This window comes from Juglans regia, chromosome 3 (genome assembly GCF_001411555.2).
Source record: "Juglans regia cultivar Chandler chromosome 3, Walnut 2.0, whole genome shotgun sequence".
Lineage (NCBI taxonomy): Eukaryota > Viridiplantae > Streptophyta > Magnoliopsida > Fagales > Juglandaceae > Juglans > Juglans regia.
The window spans coordinates 13035386-13054174 of NC_049903.1; positions in this window are offsets into that span (position 1 = coordinate 13035386).

Consider the following 18789-nt stretch of genomic DNA (forward strand, 5'->3'; position numbering starts at 1 on the left):
TTTTACCATATAATATATATGTTGAACATATTTTATATATATATATATATACACTATATATTATTATTATCTTTGACAAATTAAAGAACATAATTGCTTTCATGTATAATGTACAACACGATCACGTATAAAGCATGTTGCATGTTAATTGTAACTCGTGTAATTAATTTACATGATTGTTTATATGAAAAAAATTGAGAAAAAGGTGAAAATAGATAGAAACAACATTCTTTAATTCCTAGTACTCATCTTTTATATATATATATATATATATATATATATATAAATAGTACTGGCCAAACATACAGATCAATAATAAATACCCTTCAATGCAATATAAACAGAAAAGGTCCCATAACATTAATTTAAAAAAATAAAAATTTATTTCTCCCTCTCCTTTTTCTTCCTTCCTCCATCCACCCACATTGTCTATTAAGGTAGTTCTTTTTGCTTAGTTTTATTTTGTTTCATTCAAGGTCGAAAAATACAGATCTAAATCTTTTTGGCAACTCTAGATTTAGATCTTGAGAGACACGCACGGCACAATAAGTAGACTCACAAGCCGCAAATCGTTTGGAGAAAAGTGGCGGTTTTGCAAGTGGTTCTCACGCGCTATGCCCTCCGACAGCTCTTCTCGCCACACACGCCAAATCATTGAGCTCGCCACCGCCAAATCTTTCAGATCTAACATTTGTGGCTGAGACAAGTTGCGTGTTGCCTTTATGCGCCATCATAGATTTTGAAATCTATCAGAGTTGATCCAAACTGTAATCCGTCATTTTTCGTATCTATCTTACTGCTTTCCTTTTTGGTTTCCTTATTATTAATTAAAATAAAAAAAGAGTTCGTATCTAGGACTTTTGTTTGTAGAGGTTGAGTCATCTCCTTCTATGAAAGTCGTGAGGTTGTGCTATCTCTATAGAGAGTATCAACAGTAGTGAAGACCAGATCAGTCACAAAAAGAAATAGTGTACTGGTGGAGTTCTAAATACATTATTTTGATTTATGATGTTATGTTTGATATAGGGACATCTTAGAATATATCTGTTCATGGATGTAAGTTTCTTAATTAATAAATTATGACAATTTCCCTTAAAAATAAAATAAATATATATGTGTTATATGTATATACGCATGAGTCACACATATGCATAGAATCTAATTAACGTGCAATTACTACCTTTCTCTCCTAATATGATCATCTATAATTAATTATATTTAAAAATACAAATTAATTAGACGGCTTTATAAAATTCCTTTTGCCTGCTGGGGACTCGTAAAGACGTCATTTTATGATCCATTAATTATAATAATTCTCTACCGTCTCGATCATGTGGATTTCGGCTGGAATATATCCAATACTCTTTAATTAACAAAATATATATAATATAATGGTGGTCAATGTTTTTTTTTTCTTTTTAACTTTATGCAGAAGGTTCCAATTAGCTTGTAATTGCCTAAGCATGCAATTAAATTTCAATATATCGCAGTAACGTCGTCGATCGGAGTATACGATTGAGGTAACTAACGAAGCCCACATACATAAATATCTTTTTTTCGATTATTCTATATTTGTAATTATATGTGTTCGATCGAATCATTGGATATATTATATATATATGCAGTACTACTTTAATAAACAGATTTATAAAATAATTTTTTTCTATGATCTTTTATATATAATTGACACAAGTAAATTATTAAGGCAAGTAACAAATTAATAATATAAAATATATATATATATATATACTTTATATAAATTATTAAGGCAAAGTAACAAATTAATATATAATAAAGAATTTATAAATAACGTGTACAAAGAAAAAGGCATTAAATTTAGTCAAGACATGACCAAGATATTATGGACCATTTCCCGACGCACAAACTATACATCCGTCGTCCTAGCTAGTTTCAGCTTGCGTGATGCTTTATATTTTTTTGTCCTCAATCTACATTAATCTACATGATGTTCCCCAAAGTCGTGACAATTGCGGCCTGCCTGCCTGCCTATATATATGTGCATAAGAAACGTGCGTAAAATCCCATTCTCTTATATTATATCCAAGGTTTGACATATCATGTATGTAGCTAGCTAGCATATATATGGTTTGACGAATTGGCAATCAATTGGTACTCTTACTCGACTAACCATTTAAGCACGTTTCTGGTTGAGCCATTCAAGTTCATATATGATACAAATTCAAAGTCATTTGTGTAGTGGAATTGTCATCAATGACGCATGATTGTGGGTGCATGCATGTGTGTTTATACACATGCAAATAATCTGTCACACGATTCTTTACATTAATGTTTTTCAAATTATTTTCTTTATAAATAATCTGTCACACGATTCCTTACATTAATATTTTTTAAATTATTTTCGTCATAAATAATCTGTCACACGATTCCTTACATTAATATTTTCGTTATAAATAATCTGTCACACGATTCCTTACATTAATATTTTTCAAATTATTTTTGTCATAAATAATTATTTTTATAATAAATAATCTGTCACAAATTATACTTTTTTTGTATAGATATATGCAAATACAGGCATGCATGATATATAGTCGAAGAAACGTGCTGTGAATGAGTAATAGGGGTATAGAAACACCTAGTACCCGACTGCACACGATTCCTTACATTAATATTTTTCAAATTATTTTTCACCTTCATTGGCTCAAAAACTCCACTTTCAAGTCATATTATTTTTATTATTATTATTATTATTATTATCTCATCATGGCCCAACTACATCAAACCATGAACCGGCCGCATTAAGTCGTCCTAGCTAATTAGTATGTACATTTTAAAGATTTAGATGAAGATGATCAAGAAGATCAAAAGCTAGGATTAAATACTAAATATTAAATATTAATATGAGATACGTATACGCGAAAGAGATAATAACTTTGTTAACGATCATAAACTTGCAATATTAATATAAAAAATTATATTTTCAGATTCTAATTGAAACATAAATTCTAAAATTTAAATCAACTCAACTCTCACTTTTTTCGGCAAAGGTGAACGATGACATTTAAAATACTAATATCATTGGGTATTTCAATCCGAAACTTAAGTTGTGACGTACGTACTGTGCCATTAATATTTATATATTTTAAAAGGTCAAAATCTATAAATTGTAAGGCTATGTTTGGCTACCAAAGTCTTCCCAACACTTTCCAAGTATTCTCGTACTTTTGAAAATACTTCACATGCCAAACAACTTAAAATACTTTTAATGGGACCCACAAACTCACTTCAATCTCTACTCATAACTATTCACAAACATTCTATAATACTTATCACTATTATATATAAATAAAAAAAAATCACTATAATATTTATCACTATTAAATAAAAAAAAATCACTATAATATATAAATAAATAAAAAAATCACTATAATATATAAATAAAAAATATTTATCACTATTATATATAAATAAAAAATAAAATCACTATAATATATAAATAAACAATATTTATCACTATTATATAAATAAAAAATAAAATCGCTATAATATATAAATAAAAAATATTTATCACTATTATATATAAATAAAAAATATTTATCACTATTATATATAAATAAAAAATAAAATCGCTATCATATATAAATAAAAAATAAAATCGCTATAATATATAAATAAAAAATAAAATCACTATAATATATAAATAAAAAATAAAATCATTATAATATTTATCACTATAATATATAAATAAAAAATAAAATCATTATAATATATAAATAAAAAATAAAATCACTAAAATATATAAATAAAAAATAAAATCACTATTATATATAAATAAAAATAATAAAATAATATAATATATAAATAAAAAAATAAAATCACTATAATATTTATCACTATTATATATAACTATTCACAAATAAAATCACTAAAATATATAAATAAAAAATAAAAGCACTAAAATATATAAATAAAAAATAAAATCACTATAATATATAAATAAAAATAAAATCACTACAATATTTATCACTATTAAATTTAAATAAAAAATAAAATCACTAAAATATATAAATAAAAAATAAAATCACTATTATATATAAATAAAAAATAAAATCACTATAATATATAAATAAAAAATAAAATCACTATAATATATAAATAAAAAATAAAATTTCTATAATATTTATCACTATTATATATATATAAATAAAATCATTATAATATTTATCACTATTATATATAAATTAAAAATAAAATCATTATAATATTTACCATTATTATATATCAAAATAAAATAAAATCACTACAATATTTATTAATATTAAAAAATCATTATAATAAAATTATTATAATATTTATTATTAAAAATAAAATCACTATAATATTTATGGGACCCACACATTTTTCAACTATCTATCCAAAAGTCAACAACTCAACATACTTCACACATCCAAACAACTCAAAATACTTTCAATGGGACCCACAAACTCACTCAAATCTCTACTCATAACTATTCACAAACATTCTCAACACTTCTCAAGTATTCTCACTACCCAAACATACCCTAAATCAACAACGACGTACTTAATTACTTTTGCATTCTCTTGTTCTGGTTATTTAATTTCAGGAATTCTAAGAGAGTATATATGAATGATATTATAATATATATATATATATTATATATTTATATTTATATTTATATATTGCAAGTAACATGTCAAAAACATGCTTAAAAGGCCATTTCCTTTTGTAAAGATGATGTGCATGCTGTTTGGACGAATTTGCTATATTCAAGAAGTTTGGTACGTAATCGACAACACTTCCCATTTATGATACAAATTCAAACCCATTAATTTTGTGATGATCAGATCCATGTCCATCGTCATCAGTGATGCATATATACGTGTATATATTGATATATATATACACACACTAGTGCAGGAGCAACGTGCAAAGCACGTTTGTCTAGTTTAGTAAAATGATTATTTTTAAGAAAGAATGTGGTTCTTATAAAAAACAATATATATATATATATATATATAATTCAATCAACAATTTAATGCATAGAGAAAAAAATGTGTAAGTCCTAACAAATATTTTTGTGTAATAATAGTTAAGTATTGGATAATAATTACATGTCTGCATATATTATAAGATTAAAACATTAGTTAAAACAGTAACATAGTCCCATAGATAGTTATGATATCAATAATTTTAGTAAAGTTGTTTGTGATAAGTTTAATACAACTTCAACAAAAACATTAGTTTAAAATTTGATTTCCTTGATAATTCTATTGTGATCCATCATTTTTGTCATCTTGTACGGCATCAATTGAGATAACATTGAAATTCTTATACTTTTGTTGCTTGATTCGGTCAAGATCTACAAAAGTTGAATCATCCACTCTTTTTCTGAAGCTTTTTTTGCAAGATTTTTTATATATGACAAATTTTTCTACAAAATAAATTTTGATTAGCTTTGCATGATAAATAAAAACCTAAACAACTTAAATATTGAAAATTGAAGTATTGTAAATTAACACAAATCTTAAAATGGAATGTTTTTAATTAAATTATCATGGATGTCATAAATAAAACTAAAACTTCCACAACATTAATACAATCTTACCACTTCTCATTATGTTAATGAAGGACATGATTTGTTCAAATGTTGGATACTATTGCACAGAAGCAAGACTAAATGAATAAATAACAACTTATTAATGTGAAATTTGCACACTCACGGTGCATCTTAAATGCTATAAAAAATTTTGTTGATTTCTACATTGAACAATACAAGCAATCAAATTATCTATACTTTAAATAAAAAAAGGAAACAAACATAACAAAATAACATATCAAATCAAAAAATACCAAGAAAATGAAACCTATAAAAGAATAGATCAATATCACATATGAGAATTCTTAAATAAAATATTTGCCAAAATTTATTTGTTCTTCAAAGCAAGTGCCAAATAAAATTATAAACAAGGACCAGCTTAGTATATTTTTTAGCAATAACAATAACAATACTTATTATAACATTTGATTAGTTGGCATTTCAGAATTTTAGAGTTATGCTAATAACTAACTAATTTTTATTTATGTATTCCCAAGCATTTTTTATTTTAGGAAAAAAAAAATTGATTTAAAATATTCATTAAATAAATATAAAAAAATGTTGACGTGCTTTTTTTTCGCAAACATCCTTGGTATGATGCAAAAAACCATAGGATATTAAAAAATGTATAAGCTCTTAAATGTTTTGATTGTTACTAAATTCTATTTAAATTTTTAATACAATTTTACGTGCAAGTCGTATATTAAGTGAAAAAATTTAAACAAATTAAAAACTAATAAATAAGTCCACAAATACATAACAATGGGGTTTTTTCACATTTCGAGCCCAAAAAGAGGGGTCCCAATTTGTGTGCCCATAACTACCCATCAAGCTTAGCCCATTTGCTAACCTCAAATCCAAACCTCTATATGGCGCCGTTTAAGGAAAAAATAATCCTATCTCTCCTCTATTTCTTCTTTTCTCGACACTAACACTTTCATTTCCCTCATATCTCTCTCTCTCTCTCTCTCTCTCTCTCTCTCTCTCCTAAGAAGCACATTCCAGAGGGTTCTTCATTCTCATGGTTTCCCTATTTCTCCATTTTCTCTCTTCCTTTTTCCGTCTCACATCCACACAACCACAGCACACACAATAGTTTCGCCTTCGTCTCACCCGCATGATATTTTTATATTTTTTTATTTTTTCCTCTCTCTCTCTCTCTCTTTGTTTCTGGTTCTCTAGAAAGCTCTTTCTTTGAGCTCCATGTTTTTGGTCCATGAACAAACAGCAAAAAGATGAGATTCATTGGGTGTTGCAGTGTATGAGTAAAACTTTCTTTCTTGTTTGTCTAAAGTTCAACAGATCTACACCTTCTAGTCTATATCCAAGTTTGAAGATCTATTTATTTCTATATATTGTTCAGATCTATGATTTTGACCTTTTAGTTTTGAAGGATTTTTTTTTTTTTTTTGTTCTTTGCAAACTTCGACAAATGTAGACGTTTTAATCTAGATTCGAGAGGTTGTACTTTAGATCAGTCAATCTATTTACCTAGATCTATTTTCTCTTATGTATTGTTCACATCTAAGATTTTGATCTTCTAGTTATTTTAAAAAAAAAAATTGTTGTTGTTTGTAAACTTGAACAGATGTACATGTTTAGTGTAGGTCTGAGAAGTTTGAAGATCTATATATTATTATAAATTGTTCAGATCTCTGGTTTTGACCTTTAATTTTTGGGGATTTTTTTTTTTTTTTTTTTTGGTGGTTCTTTGTAAACTTTGACAAATCTAGATGTTTTAGCCTAGATTCGAGAGGTTCTACTTTAGATCTCTTGATTTATTTTCCTCGATCCGAGACATTCACATCTAGGATTTTTACCTTTTAGTTTTTTTTTTTTTTTTTTTAAATCGCTTTTTAGAGAAAGTTCTTGGTTTTAGCTATGAAGAAAGATGTGATTCTCGAGAAATCTTAAATTTTTTAGAAGTTTCCCTCTTTACATCTACATGTTTTACAGATTCTTTTGATAGCTTAATTTTTTTTTTCTTTAGAAGCTTCGAGGCATGTACACATTTTAGTTTACATATGAGAAGTTTTAGTTTACATTTGAGAAGTTTTAATTTAGATCTAAAATTTAGACCCATCGATGTACATGGCTAAATATTTTTTTATTCTATTATTTACAATTCTATAATTTCCTAAGATTTAGATTTTTCGATGTTAATGTTTTACATTTTTCTTTGGTATTTATTTTAATTATGTGTAAATATTGGGGAGTAATCTGTTTAGGCCTAATATTTTTTTGCTTATCTGTAATTTCTACTTTCTTTGTGATGCATATGCATATCCTCTTATCAATTTATGTAATTATTTTTTACATGTAATTATTGGGTCTCAAAGTATCAAAGTCCAAATTTTTTGGCAATTTTGTTTAGTTACAATTCTTTTTTTTTTTTTTCTAGTTATAATTTCTAGTTTTTTTAACATTCATATGCCTATGAGGTATTTGATGAAATCATAGAGACATTTATATTTAATTGAGAAACAATAAAAATGTATTTATATTTTAGATGTGAATATTGGATCTGAATATATGAAAATTGGAACTTCTTGATTAATAATCTGTTTAGGCTTAATTTTTATTTCTTGCCTGTAATTTCTACTTTATTTGTCATGTATATGTCTATTATGTTATGAACTTGTGTATATATCTTGTAGATGTAAGTATTAGATCTGAAAGTATCAAATACTTAAAAACATCTAAAATATAAATATTGGGTTGTATATATTGTATGTTTTTCTTGGTTTGTGAGAAAATTTATTTTTTCCAAACTTCTCCAAAACACAGATTTAAAAATACAAATTCCTTTTTGATATTTTTATATATTGTTGATTCTGTTCGAATACAATACTGTCCTTATACACAACACCAACGAAGCCACAAACACAGTATCAAACAGAAAAATAATAACTCAAAAAGAAAAAATTTCATAAAACATTTGAGTTTTAGATGCATTTTCTTTGTCCCTACATTACTGTTGAATTTCTTTTAGATACTTAGAAAACATGTTTTCTTTTTAGTTTTTTTTTTTTTTTATAATACATTCACAATTTATGTTAGGTTGTATATACTGTATGTTTTGCTTGGTTTGTGACAAAAATCATTTCTGCCAAACCTCTCCAAAACACATATTGTGACAAAAACTTCTCCAAAACACTCACAATTCCATAAAATAGGAAAATAATTATATAACAAATGATGTTTTCAAATAAATAACACCATACACTTACAAAGATTATAACCAGAAATGTCCAGACTCCTCAACAAAGACCTGAAGACAAACAACCAAAAATACCTACAAAAGTTAATAATCATTCACCAAAAAAAAAGAGAGAGAGAGAGGAAGCCATAAAATATTGTACCAAACAATTGAAATTTTTTATCTTTGAAATATGTTATCAAATGTGTTGTGTGATTATAATTGTTGGGATTATCTGACGGACTGAAATAAATAACAATAAATCAAAAAAAAATCCAGAAAATAATTTATATAGAAAAGACTTTCAAAATCAATAACACCATATACTTACAAAGATGAAACAGAAATGTCAAGTTCTGAAAGTCTTTAATCGACAAGACCTGGAAACAAATCACCAAAAATAACCCACAAAAGAACAAATAAATATATTTGATGAAAGAAGAGATGACAAATAAAATTAAGAATTTTTTTTTTTTCTAGAAAATCACATGTAATGAAGAACATTATGCAGAAGCAAAAGAAGAACACAAGATCAAATCAATTTGGAAAGAAGCTCGTAATGGATTAACCCACTAGATCCTTTTAATGTGCAGTGCAACGTCCTTTGTTCTCCAAACGACATGCCAATAATTGTTGGAATTACCTATCGTCGGACTGACATAATAGCAATTGATGGATCGATGCATAATGAATTGACGTGGACCGAGGTAATGACAATTTCTCATTATCCAGTCAGATGCATGAACTGACGGAAGAGATATGCATAGTTTTCTTATTTTTTCTTTTTTATTTTTTTTACTGTTCAGCAATAAATATACTATTTATATACAAATAATGAACTCGAGGATAGACTTTTTGACAATAGAATAATAATTATATGTCATTATCGAGACGGACAGGACTGACAGACGGACAAGTCACCGGACACAAGAACTAGATAAAAAATATCTTGCATAAATAGACAATACTAAAGAAGTAAATAGAGGGATAAAAAAGTAACTACACAATACACACGAAAAATTTACATGGATGGACAAAATTTATAGCAGCTCGATGTATCGGCTTGATAGCCGTTTATTATAATAGAATAGATATTTCCTCCATAATCAGCTGTTTGCGGCCAAATGCATCTACGGACGCATGTGTTTTAATGCCTTTGTTTTATTCTAAACTGAAAAAGGGATGCTGCATGGGAAGGTTTGGAAGTTAAATTAAAGTACTTAATATGATAGTAGTGTACGGGTTAATTGCAATGGTAGGGGCAGCGACGAAGGCATGATTTTTTTATTCGGGGGCGGACTGGTATATTGTACTATATATACCTATTATAAAATAATTAATTTCACCCCACGATGATAATATATATGATTCAAAAAACTCTATAGACAATTCAAAGACAACAAGAAAAATGTAATTAAGAACAATCAAACACGAATTTAAAATTTAATTATTTTAAAAATGAAAAAACTAAAACATGAGATGAAGATCATATCATGTACGTACATACGTGCATCACTATAAGAAAAATAAGTATTTATGATAGATTATTTGTGACGATAACGACTATTTGTGATAAAAACATATTCATTTTATCAAAAAATAATCATTTTTTTTTTGAAAATAACTAATCACAAATAAGCATTTTTCATGTAAAAAGTGAAGGTCCTTCCCTTCGTCACTATCTTCTGAGTGATTTTGTCCTTTATCACAAAGCCAAGCCTGTCAAATTCATATTTGAGAGGATATTCTGACGTAAGTTTACTAACAGAGATCAAATCTTTCTTAATATCAGGCACTACCATTAAGACATCATTGGGGAATCATGTGAACCAACGCTTGCTTGGCCGACATGAGTAATGGGGAGAATATCTCCATTTCCAACCATTACTCCATCAGTACCGTGATAAAAAGTCAAAAATGGAGGTTAACTTGATTACTCGTCATATGGTCTGTAGCACCATTATAGGGATGCCATGAAGGTTTCTAATTTTCATCATTTTTAGAAGCTTCAAAACTCTTAGGAATGTTGTTAGATGTAAATGAATGATTAAAATGATTAAAATACTTGAGAGCAGTGTGATTTCGGTTGTTGCGAATTTCACAGATCTCTTTTTCTTTGTTAGAATTTTTACTGCAGGACTTTCCACGTGCATGAGTATTGTTGAAGGGCTTGCCAGTAATTTGAGAGGAGGATTTCGAACCATTGTTTCGTCCTCAAACAAAACCTCTCCCTTTGAAGTTGAATGAACCTGAGTTGCCTTGAGACTTTTTGTTCCTATTGGACTTTTGTCAATAGATGGCCATAGAAGGAGCAGGTGTGTCGAGTTTATATATCTTGGCATAGCTTTCTAGCAATGAGACCACTTCAGAATATGTGGGAACGAGAGGGCAAAGCATGGTGGCCATATAGGAAGGCAATTTAGGAGCCACCATGACTTTTTGTGTTCAGAGACAGGCTTGCCAATAGCAACAAGCTCATTACAAATTGTCATGAACTTTCTCAAGTAATCACTCAAAGCGCTAGTGCCTTTTGTGATGGAGGTCAGCCTTTGCTTTAAAGCAAGGTTGCGATTTGAAGAGAGTTGAGCAAAGGCGTGCACAATAGCACTCCAGACCTCTGTGGAAGTGTTTAGACCAACAATGATGCCAAGAACTTCTTCCAATAAGGTAGTTATAAACCATCCTTTAACCAATCTATCAGATCAGTGCCACTTCAAGAAGAGAGGATTTGGTTGAGATTCTGAGCCCTCAGCCAGTAGAACTTGTAGTGGTGATGGAGCATCACCAGTAATAAGACCTTGGAGATCATCACTCTCAAGGATATTCAACATTTGAGTCTTCCATTGTAGGAAGTTTGTAGGGGTGAGTTTGATAGAGACATAGTTGGCAACATTCTATGTAATAAGATAGGGATAAGGATCAGAAGGGGAGGCCATGGAAAACAATTATCTCTATCTATTCGTTAATTCTTTGATACCATGAAGATGTTTATGAGAATTTCTATCTCACAAGGTGAGATACAGAGAGTTCTAATATTCATATATATATTGAAAACACAAATTGAGTGTTACCCTTTTTGGAGGGTCTGTACAAGGAAACTATTATCATGTAAACACTAAAACAGATGAGGAGAACATGAGTATATTCACAATTGGGATTTCCTAACATACATCTTGCTAGCTAAGCTATTTCTTTATTAATATTGTTTGGAATATCTTCTGCATTAATAGTGCTGGGATCACACAAGCTTGTATCTTGCAGACCAGAATCTTGAATGACATTTTCAAGTTTTAATGTCTTGCCCTATATTTTTTCAATTCACCCTATAGCATGCATCCTAATCTTTTCTTCTAGAGACATACATATTCTTATCCCCATGATCGTCAAGTAGACTAGTGTTTCATGCAATTGGACATTTACGGTGGAAATTTTAAGGTAAGCTAGTCATGGGTATTCTATTTGTTCAGCGGATTGAACCAGCTCCAAACTTTTTCAGTATTTAAAAGGTGGAAATTTTAAGGTAAGCCTGGCTTTCTCTTTGCTCTCTCTCTCTACTTATATAAAACTAACAGCCATGAAAGCCTAGGGTACGTTTTCCACCTCAACCTCATCAATGGAGTACTTACAAGCTAACTTTGGAAAATCAATTGTAGTACCTAGTGTTGAGGAGTTGGCCGAATTAGATACCCTCGTCAACCTCCCACCTAGGTATGTATGAGATGATCATTAAACTTTGATCGTTTTAGAAAGGTCATAATTCCATCACTGTTGTCATTGATCTTAAGAGATTGTTGATTGATGATTCCTTGAGTTCTGAATTGGAGATCAGGCAGAACTTTACTTACAAAGACTGGTGGTTCTTCTAGGTACGTACGTACGTATTAACTATTGTAATCAGTCTAGCTAGCTAGGGCGCCATGCAAGGCGAAGTTTCTTTTTGCTGCTTCATCATCTGTAGAAGCTGGAAAATGTGTGTTGTGACACCATGTTTCATAGAGCTTAAACATCAAGAAAGCTGAATATTTCCAGAGGAATGCAAAATCATCTAAACAATTGTACAGTAAATTAATACAAATGTTAACTTCCCCAAAATATTATAAATGTAGCAGTTGCTAATATTTTAACTTAAGAGACATTCAAGACTTTATCCATTACCTTAAAATATGTTGTCAGAAACCAAGTTGGCACTAACGCATGATATTTTTATGTTCTATGTGAGATTGACATTTGATATTAAAATTCCTTGTTTCCCCTATAGATTGTGAGTAATGGCATTTATCGGCGCATTGAGCATAGGGCAACAGTAAAATAAAAAAAAAATAGAGACTCTACATTGCTTAAAGAGTTGAAGAAAGTTGTTTTGGTCAAGTTACCAAAACAGAGTATAATAGTTTTAAATTATAGAAAATTACAAATAACAGCCTGCACATCTCACATATTGAGATTATAGCTAATAAGTACAAAATTACTAGTGATAAAAACGAAATGCAAGTGATAAGTGTGCAAAGAGATAAGCCATCTAATAAGCTACATCGGATGCTATAATGCTTATCTATAGTCAAGTGGTTGCTTATCTTTAGAAACAATTTGCTATAGATTATGACTATTGCTATCAGCTACTAGGGCTGCAACCCAACCTTGTAAAGCTAGGTTTGTGCCCGACCTGACCCGAGAACCTCCATCTAAGGCGCCAACCCAAACCGACTCGACCCGAACAAAATCAAACCGGGTTGAACCCGTATGACCCAACCTTTAAAAACAAGGTTGTTTTCATGCTTCCAGAAATGAAAACCGATTCGCTTAGGGAAAAAAAAAATGAAAACCGATTCAATAATTTACAAACCACAGGAGAGGAAGAGAGAGAAGGGGTCTTGGGATCGAAGGAGAAGATCTCGAGTTGAGGTGAGGCATCCCCAAGCCTTGACCTACCCAGCACTAGCAACGGCAACAGCGGCAGCAAATCTGCAAACGACAGTGTCTAGCTCGAGCAAAGTTACACTGAAGGCAGAGAACCAGATCTATAAACGGCATGCTGAATCTGATTAGGGGGAGACCAGCCTTCATGGAAGAAAAGGTACTCGAAGCTTGGGTCTGATAGTGGTGGTGGTGGAGGAGGAGGCGGATTAGACTGGGGTGGGGGAGCAAAAGACAAAAGAATAAAAAAGAAGCTCAAAGGATGATGAGTTGCTTTCATGGCGAATTTTTCTTGGTATCTCTAATTAATTTCTTTTCTTTCCCCATTTCATCTCTGGTTTTCGTCTCGCAAATTTTCTGTATGGTGAGCCTGCATGTGGGTTGTGTGGGCAACTAGTGGTTTGGGTTTGAGGAATCAAAGGTCCCAAATAATGATATTTGTTCAAGCATGAGAGAAGAAACAATGCTAGAAAAATAGAGATGGAACACATTCTAAAGGGTTTCTTCTCTATGGTGTTTTAATGGAGTCTTCGCCATGAGAGAAAAGGCTTTTAATGCAAAAAAGAAATAAATTAGAATAGATGAGTATAAAGGGTGCAAAGACAATGGAGGAGAGAGAGAGAGTAAAAGGCAAAGGATGAACCTGAACACTCAGAACTTGTGCTTCTCGAGGCATATCAACGGCTAGAAATGGTGAAACTTTACAGGAGATGTAAGATATGAAAGACAATGCAAGATGGTGTTAGAGCCAATAAAAAAAAGTTGCAGGAGCCGTACTCATACGCATTAACTTTCGTGACAAGTTTTAAATTTATAGAGTCGGTGGAATTAACACCCGAAGAACAAATCCGACATTAGGCAGGTTGAGAACCGATTTGTAATGACCCGTCATATTGTCAGACGGATCAGATTGAATAAATCGGACCAATTAGTTCATCGACCCATGTGCACATGCCTATTAGCTACATGTGTGTCCCTCCCCCATGAGCTTGGACTTTAGATCAAAAAACCAAGTAGAAGGCAATCCCTTGGTGAATATGTCCACTATCTAATCTCTAGTAGAAATAAACTTGAGATGAACATCACAATTGATCACTTTTTCTCAGACAAAATGGTAATCAACTTTAATATGCTTTGTTCGAGAATGGAAGACGGGGTTGAAGGCCAATGCAAAAGCACTAACATTATCACATTGTATTATGGGAGCAAAAATTAGTGGAATACAAAGGTCTTGAAACAACATGCATAACCAGTAAAGCTTTGTAGTGGTAATTGCTAAAGACCTATATTCAGCTTTAGTGCTTGATCTAGAGACCACTGGTTGTTTCTTTGAGGTTAATGATACAAGATTTTTGCCAAGAAATATTCCAAAACTAGAGGTAGACCTACGATCATCTGGGTTGCCTACCTAATCCGAGTCACAATAGGCTGTAAGTTGTAGGTTTCCCTTGGTATAGGAGAGGCCATGATTAATGGAGTTCTTTACATACCTTAGAACTCTTTTTGCTGCAACCCAATGAGAAGAGGTTGGAGCATGCATGTATTGGCAAAGCTAGTTCACTAAGAAGGAGATGTTTGGTCTGGTTAATGTACAATATTGGAGAGCTCCAACAACATGGAGATATTCAGTAGGATCAAGAAGTGGTTCTCCTTCAAATTGTGACAGTTTACTTCTAATGGAAACTAGTGATTTGGAGGGTTTGACACCCAACATACGAGCTCGATGTAGCATATCATAAATATGTTTTGCTTGAGTAAGATGCAGACCTTTTGCGTTGTAGGTAGCCTAATATCCCAAGATCCTTGAGTGGAAAACTCTACTGCAATTTAGTTATGATAAAGAGCAACGCTTGAGAATGAGTACCTATGAGGATAATGTCATCAACATAGATGTGCAAAAATAAGTGTAGATTTTCATATGATGAAATACAAATAGTGACTTGTCAACTAGAGAGGCTTGAAGCCAATTTCAAGCACAGCTGCAAATAAGCAAGTGAACCAAGCTCTTAGAGCTTGTTTGAGACCATAGATGGTCTTATTCAATTTACAAACATAATTTGGATGCTCTTGGCTTTGAATCCCTTAAGGTTGCTCCATGTAAACATCATCTAATAGTGCTCCATGAAGGAAGGCATTGGAGATATCCAGCTGCCTTATATCCTAATCAAACTACACTACCAAGGCCAATAGAATTCAAATAGTTGGTAGTTTGATCATGTGACTGAAATCTGTGAAGTCAACCCCCATGATATTTTTGCCCAAATCCCTTGGCAATCAGCTGGGCTTTGAATCTATCAATGCTGCCATCAGGTTTTTTGTTTGATACGATACACCCACTTGTTATGGATGACATTATAATGCTTGGGCCGAGGACACAGAGACCATGTACCAGTGGCCAATAGAGGTTCAAACTCTTGTTCCATTACAGCCTTCCACCATGCATCAGTTGCTGCCTTAGTGTAATCAATTGATGGTTGTCTCGGGTTGTATGCTGCTAGTGAGATTAAAGGGAGCTAACAAGGACTCATGTGAAGACTCGTGTGAGGAGCTTACTGAGTTAGAAGAACTATCTAGGTGAGAAAGGTTCAGAAGGGAGACTTGAGACGGAGGTAGTCATTGCTTGGGAAGATTCCTAAGGTGTTATAAGCAGCAGGTACTGAGTATTGTTATTGCTAAGGTGTTGGAAACATGAACAAAGGAGAATCATCTACAACATTCAGCTTGGAGTTGTCATTAGAATGAGCCAGATCCAATGCAAGAAAGGAATTCTCATAAAAAACCACATGCCTAGAAAGATAAAACTTGTTAGTGACTAGATCAAGACACATGTATCCAGCATGACTATAGCCTAGGAAGAGACAAGCTTTGGAACGAAATTGGAGATTGTGACCATTGAAAGGTCTCAGTAGTGGGTAGCATTAGTTTAAGGTGTGGGGATTGATGCTTTAAGATTGGAGTAGGTAGTCTATTGAGGGTATAGACTATTGTTAGAAAGGCTTCCACGCAATATTTGTTTGATAGATGGGAGTGAGCCAACAGGCTAAGACCAGTCTCAAGAACATGTCTAAACTTTCGTTCAGCTAAGTCATTCTATTAACTAGTATGTGGGCAAGATTGGCAATGTATTATTCCATTGAGTGAGACAGTGTTGAAACTTATTGGAACAATACTCTTTCCCACCATCTGTTTGTAGCTATTTTATTTTTAAAGTCAATTGGTTTCAATTAACAGCTTGAATTTTACAAAGACTCCAAGAACTTCAACTTTGGTTCGTAAAGGGTATAGCCATGTGTATCTAGAATTGTCATCCACAAAGATGGCATGGTATTTGTACCTACTTATGGATTGAACTGGTGAATGCCAAACATCACTGTGAATTAAATCAAGTGGCTGAGAGGAAACACGAGTGGAACTAGAAAATGGTAAACAACTACTTTTTCCCAATTGGCAAGCATTGCAAACACTTTTATTTATATCACCATCGGACAAATGCAGATGATGAGTTTTAATAATGCTAGATACAATCTTATTGGACAGATGACCTAGTCTCGAGTGCCAGCTCGAGAGGCTAGTCTTTATTCCTAAGAAAGATATAAAATATGGCTGGCTTTGGAGAGAATTTCCTTTAGCCATAGTGGATAAAGTTCATTTCTACTCTTGCCTTCCAGGAGGGGTGCATGCGTATGATTTTTCTTCACATAAAAATGAGAAGAGGTTAATAGAATGTAACCATTGTTGTCAAGGAAAAACTTTTGGATAGACAATAAGTTACTTGCTGCATTAAGACAATGAAGTACTAATTTAAGAGAAAAGGGTTGAGAAGAGATGGAAGAAAGGAAAGTAGCTAAACTATTATTTCTTGTAGAGAGTCCTTCACCATTACCAATAGCAGCACATCATTACTATGAAAAGGCTGCTGGATATGCAAGTTGTTGCGGTCATTGGTAATATGGGATTATCTCCACTATCAGCATACCACTTTTGTTCTTCAATTGCAGCATTTGTGCGAGCCACCAAGGTTGCCAGCTGAGGAGGAGGATGTTGACCCTAATAAAAGTAGCCCATCATGCGGTAGCAATCAAGGGCCTGATGATTGCTCTTTCCAAAATAGGTTGTTGTGAAGTTTGATGTCCAGCAGAGTTGTGAGGGCCTTGTTGTAGGGATTTAGGTGTCTTGTTCTGACTTCTTGTTCCTCGTGAAGAGAACTTGCTGAATGTGTGATTATTTCCTTTATTCTTGGGGTAGGAATTTGAGTGCCCTTGGCATTCGGAAATGAGAGCAAAGCTATTGGACTCGGTAAGAGCTGCTTGTTGATTCAGCAACATCTCGTGGCTAAGCAATTCATCCTGAAAATCATCATATGTTAGAGATTGTCTCTAGTTGCAAACGTGAAGGAAGTGATGAAGCTATTGAATGATGGGTCAAAGCCACTGATGATGAAGGAAATAAGATCTTCATCATCAAGTGACTTGCCAACAACAAAATGTTGATTCAACCAAGACTTTTTCAATGTAAGTATTTGATCCTTGTTACAAGCTCTAGAGTTGTTGCTTAAGGTGAGAAACTTGAGACCAGGACTGTGAAGCAAATCGATTTGTTAGAGCAGTCCATACTTGTTTGGAGGTGTAAAGTTCATAAACAGTAGACAATACTTTCTCCGAAAGAGTGACATTGATTCAGCTCAAGAGGAATTGAACCTTCTTAGTCCAGGGAAGGTAATCTTGATTGGAAACTTCCTTGCCAAGGGTGTCACCAATGGTGGAAGGAGAGCACAACTCAAATCCATCATGACTCTTTAAGACAAGAACAAGCTGGGAGAGCCACATAAGGTAGTTGTTTCTATCAAGTTTGATGGAAATCAAGTGAGTGAAGTTGGGAAAGGTGAAAGCAGAAGCGATGGGGTTTGAACTTGACGTGGCCATAGAATCGTAACAGTGTGAGCCTAGCAGGGCTCTTGTACCGTGAAAGAGTTGAAGAAAGTTGTTTTGGTCAAATTACCAAAACAAAGTATAATAGCTTTAATTTATAGAGAATTACAAATGACAGCCTCCACGTCTTGCATATTGAGATTACAACA